Genomic DNA, 6,000 nt, shown 5'->3' with positions numbered 1-6,000 from the left:
TATATGACAACTGGCTTCCCCCAGAGTGAGCACTCAGGGAGACAGGAGGCAGAAACTTCTGATTTTTTATAGACCACAACGTGGCACAGCATCGCTTTTACTATATTCAATTGGTCAAAGCTGTCACAGAAACTGCCAAAGTTCAAAAGGAGGGGACAGTGAAGTACCAGGGGAAAAGTCTCAAAGTCATTCAGCCTTGAAATAAACCCCACCTTCTATTGTAAAAACTTCTCTCTCTCTCTCTCTCTCCTCTCTTTCTTTTTTTTTTTTTTTTTTGAGATGGAGTCTCACTCTGTCACCCAGGCTGGAGTGCGGTGGCACAATCTCATCTCACTGCAAGCTCTGCTTCCTGGGTTCACGCTATTCTCCTGCCTCAGCCTCCCAAGTAATTGGGGCTACAGGCGCCCGCCACCACGCCCAGCTAATTTTTTTTATATTTTTAGTAGAGACGGGGTTTCACTGTGTTAGCCAGGATGGTCTCGATCTCCTCACCTCGTGATCCACCCGCCTCGGCCTCCCAAAGTGCTGGGATTACAGGCGTGAACCACTGTGCCCAGCTCTCTCCTCTCTTTCACTCGCTCTCTCTCTCTGCCAACATCCTTTAGATCAGAGTTTATCAAAATATGAATGTGTTAGATACGCATTTGGCTGCAAGAAGCGGCACTGGCTTAAACAATAGGAGGTATTTCCCCCACATTATAAGCCTCTCATTATTACACCTCAGCCTCCCAAGTAGCTAGTACTACAGGTGCACACCACCATGCCCTGATAATTTTTGTATTTTTGGTAGAGATGGGGTTTCGCCATCTTGCCCAGGCTGGTCTCAAACTCCTGGGCTCAAGCAATCCTCCTGCCTTGGCCTCCTAAAATGTTGTGATTACAGGCGTGAGCCACCGCACCCACCTAATGTGATGTTTCAATACAGTATATAATGTGTAACGCTCGTATCAGGTAATTGGCATGTTCGTCATCTCATTTATCATGTCTCTATATTGGGAACATTTAAAATCCACTTTTCTAGCTATTTGAAAATATACGATAAATTATTGTTTATTATAGTCACTCTATAGTGCTGTAGAACATTGGAACTTATTCCTCTTATCTAGCTGTAGTTTTGTATTCAGCAACCAGCCTCTAGTCATCTCCCCCATCCTCTGCTTCCCAGCATCTAGTAGCTATTGATCTACTCTCTACTTCTAGGAGATCAACTTTTTAAGCCTCCACACATGAGTGAGAATATGGAGTATTTATCTTTCGGTGCCTGGATTATTTTGCTTTTTTTTGAGCCACAGTTTCACTCTTGTCGCCCAGACTGGAGTGTGATGGCACAGTCTCGGCTCACTGCAACCTCCACCTCCCGGGTTCAAGCAATTCTTCTGACTCAGCCTCCTGAGTAGCTGGGATTACAGGCGCCCACCACCATGCCCGGCTAATTTTTGTATTTTTAGTAGAGACAGGGTTTCACCACGTTGGCCAGGCTGGTCTTAAACTCCCGCCCTCAGGTGATCTGCCAGCCTCAGCCTCTAAAAGTGCTGGGATTACAGGTGTGAGCCACCACACCCAGCCTGGCTTATTTCACTTAACATAATGTCCTCCAAGCTTACTAAGTTGCCACAAATGACAGAATTTTGTTCTTTTTAATTGCTAAATAGTATTCCATTGTATAGATATACCTGGTCTCTCTCATAAGGATATTTATATTGGCATTTAGGGCATCCCCTCCCAGATGATCCAGGATAATCTCCTCATCTCAAAATCCTTAATCCAATGACATCTGCAAAGACCCTTGTTCCAAATAAGGTAATATTCAGTTTCCAGGAATCAGTGAATGGATATCTTGTGCCAGGAGAGAATGCATTTTTCAGCCTACCACAGTGGGAGTGAGCAAGGCGGAAGAGGATCAGCCTCTCTCACAGAAAAAGCCATCTTCCTTTACAAGAGTGTTGCCCCCAAATCCTTTTTCTGACACCATCTGTAGGATTTTAGCTCCATGGATGTAACTCCCATTTCATCACATGGTGGCTGTGAGAATGTGCCACTCACATCTCTGACTGCAGGAAATGCAATGGACTCAGGGCCTTGGCCATTGCACTCTGAACTGCCTCACTGCATTGGGGGTGAGGCTGTGCTTTCCATGGGCTGCTCCAGCCAGTGCCTGAGCACAGTAGGGTAGTAAGGTAGGCCCATTATGGGATCCTCTGACAGATGGCCGGCTGAGGACTCCTCAAAGGCCTTGCTGAACCTGTCTTAAAACTGCCCTGCAGACTAAGATGCTGCCACCCAGACTCCCTTCCTTCCTGCTCTTCGCTGCTCCCTGGGGTCAGCTCTGAATCCCAGTCTGACCACTCACAAAACCTTCTTCTGGCTCCCTCCTCATTTCTCTCACAGACATTCCCCCTAGTACATTTCTTGCATGTTTAATCCCTTCTTGGCATCTGCTTCTTAGACAATCTATTTACACTTAACTTTTCATTAAATAAATGTATTTAAGGGGGAATTCTATATCGCTACTGGAGATAGGAAGCCAAAATCACTTGCCATAAATAGAGGCAAAGCTGAAAATGCAGAGATATAGACCAACAAAATAATGTTATTAAATTTTAGCCAGTTACTCATTGCTTACTTGCCAGAGGATCAAAGTCCGAGATTGGATTGCTCTTTAAAGGGAGTTTAGCCAGTGTTAGGAAGGTGTTAAAGACCTATTCACAGCTGGGCGCAATGACTCATGCCTGTAATCCCAACATTTCAGGAGGTAGGGGTGGATGGATTGCTTGAGCTCAGGAGTTCAAGACCAGCCTGGGCAACATGGTGAAGCCCTGTCTCTACTAAAAATACAAAAATTAGCCAGGCGTGGTGGCGTGCACCTGTGGTCCCAGCTACTTGGGAGGCTGAGGCAGGAGGGTCACTTGAGCCCAGAAGGTTGAGACTGTAGTGAGCCGTGCTCATGCCACTGCCTTTCAGCCTGGGTGACAGAGCAAGGCCCTGTCTCAATAAATAAATAAATAAATAAACCACAAAAAACAACCGTATTCACATCAAACTAAGACTTTCCCCTGAATCGAATCAGAACTATCAACAGAGAATTAAAGAGAGAATAATTTTCTCATTTGGGGGTTCCATGTTAACATTTACCATAGACTAGTAAATGCTCCTCAAACAGACATATAGCCATACACATGGTTGAAAGGCAGTAAAGATGAGTTAATTGTTGAGGAAACCTTGTGGCAGGAAAACTATTGAAATATTAATTTGTGTTTTGTTCTAGTAGTAAGTTTTCCTCCATCAGCACCAATCAGGTAGCTGTTCTTCATGCTTTCTTGTCTTTGGGGGTCTGTGTGGAGAGAGCAGGGTCTTTTGAAGGCGCTTCTCTTGCAGTCTTCAAAGCCAGCTAAATTCATGAGTGGGGAAGAGAGGTGTGTGGACACAGGACCATGGAAGGACAGAAGGAGGTTGCTCAAGCTAGGGAGGAGGACAGAGGCTTGGGATCCAGAGAGCAGTGAGGACCCCCATTCCCCTCCTTGGGAACAGAATCCAAAGTGGAGAGGGAAGAAGGTGGCTGCATGGCAAACCCACCACAACGGGATGGAGCCTTGGAGTCAAAGTGAAGAAAACAAAATCACGTGACATTATCCACACACTTGAGTTTGTGCACCTGGAGCCCTACATCTTAAATAATTCTTTTCTTCTTTTTTTTTTTTTTGAGATGGAGTCTCCCTGTGTCTCCCAGGCTGGAGTGCAGTGGCGCAATCTCGGCTCACCACAACCTCCGCCTCCTGGGTTCAGGTGATTCTCCTGCCTCAGCCTCCCGAGTAGCTGAGATTAGAGGTATATGCCATGACGCCCAGCTAATTTTTGTATTTTTAGTAGAGACAGGGTTTCACCATGTTGGCCAGGATGATCTTGAACTCCTGACTTTGTGATCCACCCGCCTCAGTCTCCCAAAGTGCTAGGATTACAGGTGTGAGCCACTGCGCCCGGCTAATAATTCTTTTTTTTTTTCTTTGTTTGAGATGGAGTCTTGCTCTGTTGCCCAGGCTGGAGTGCAATGGAGCGATTTTGGCTCACTGCAACCTCCGCCTCCCAGGTTCAAGCAATTCTCCCACCTCAGCCTCCCAAGTAGCTAGGATTACAGGCATGCGCCACCATGCCTGGCTAATTTTTGTATTTTTAGTAGAGATGGGGTTTTCACCATGTTGGCCTGGCTAGTCTTGAACTCCTGACCTCAGGTGATCCACCCGCCTCAGCCTCCCAAAATGCTGGGATTACAAGCCTGAGCCACCACGCCCGGCCAATAATTCTTATAATGACAATCAACTCACTCCCAAGCCATCTATTTACATTTATATTTTTATGGTGCCCCAAATGATGGCGATCTGTTGTTTTACATGTATATCTTCAATCTACAGAACCATACCCTCTGCCTCATGAGGGTGAGCTAAAACATTATTGTGGCCTGGTGGCCTTTGGAGAACCAACTTGTGGTTTGTTGGGAAAGGACACACTGTGTTTTCCATGAGTCACTAGGAGAGCAGAGAAATAACAGGATCCAACACAGTCTTATGGACCCAGCCTCACACTCTCCACTTTCCTCTGTTGGCGTCATCTGCAGGCAGCTGCTGATGGCAGAGATGGCTGCCAACCCTAAGCTTATATCACATCCTCTCCTCAACCTCGGAGGGATGGGAGTCTCCACAGCAGCTCACCTACAGAGCTAGCTCTGTCTGGATGTCACATCTGTCCTTGAAACAGTCGCCATGGCCAAGGTGGTGGAGGGTTCTAATTAGCTGGGTTAAATTCCCACCTCTGCTAGGAGGGGTGGAACTGGCCTGTCCAGAACAGCATGAGAATAGGGAAGAAGCAATTTCCCAAGAAAATGAGAGTTCAGTTACTGGAAGATGAAGGATGAATGCTGGAGGGATGGGAAAACACCAGATATCTTCCTCAGGTAAACTTCAAGCTGGTAGACCCTTCCTTTCCCACCCTTCCCCAGAAACAATTGTGCCCAGAGCATGCAGAGCTTGTTGGTGTGGAGAAGACACTGATATCTTGTTCTTGGAAAATTCCAAGTGTGTTTACAGACTGAGGAGCCTCAGGCAAGGGGGTCCCCCACCTGGCATGACTGGGGGCCCTGATGGACACGCTGCCAGTTCCTGCTAAACTCAGAATGCACATTCTTAGAATCCTGTGTATTGGCTGGGCGTGGTGGCTCATGTGTGTAATCCCAGCACTTTGGGAAGGTGAGGAGGGAGGACCACTTGAGCTCAGGAGTTCGAGACCAGCCTGGCCAACACGGTGAAACCCCATCTCTACTAAAAATACAAAAGTTAGCCAGGCATAGTGGCCCAAACCTGTAATCCCAGCTATTGGGGAGGCTGAGGTGGGAGAATCACTTGAACCCGGGAGGCAGAGGTTGCAGTGAGCCGAGATCATGCCACTGCTCTACAGCCTGGGTGGCAGAGTGAGACTCTGTCTCCAAATAAATAAATAAATAAATAAAATTTGTATATCTCTAATGAGGGGCTTAAAAGTAGGGGCTCTTGACCTTTCTAAGCCTTGGTTTTCTCACTTGTGAAATGGGCATGAAAAGAGTATTTCTCTCCCACAAGGGCTGCTTCAGGAACAATATGCCCAGAGCATATTACCTAGTAGCTAGGTCACAGGGGCACTTGATTAACATTGGTCATTGTCTTTTTTTTTTTTGGAGATGGAGGCTTGTTGCAATGGTGCAATCTCAGCTCACTGCAACCTTCACCTCCTGGGTTCAAGTGATTCTCCTACCTCAGTCCCCCGAGTAGATGGGATTACAGGCGTGTGCCACCACACCACCACACCTGGCTAATTTTTGTATTTTTAGTAGAGACTGGGTCTCACCATGTTGGCCAAGCTGGTCTCGAACTCCTGACCTCAAATGATCCAACTGCCTTGGCCTCCCAAAGTGTTGGGATTACAGGCGTGAGCCACTGTGCCCAGCCTTGTTATCTGAACAGTAGCATAATTCTT

This window comes from Pan paniscus, chromosome 21 (genome assembly GCF_029289425.2).
Source record: "Pan paniscus chromosome 21, NHGRI_mPanPan1-v2.0_pri, whole genome shotgun sequence".
NCBI classification, from domain to species: domain Eukaryota; kingdom Metazoa; phylum Chordata; class Mammalia; order Primates; family Hominidae; genus Pan; species Pan paniscus.
This window is presented reverse-complemented; position numbering follows the sequence as displayed.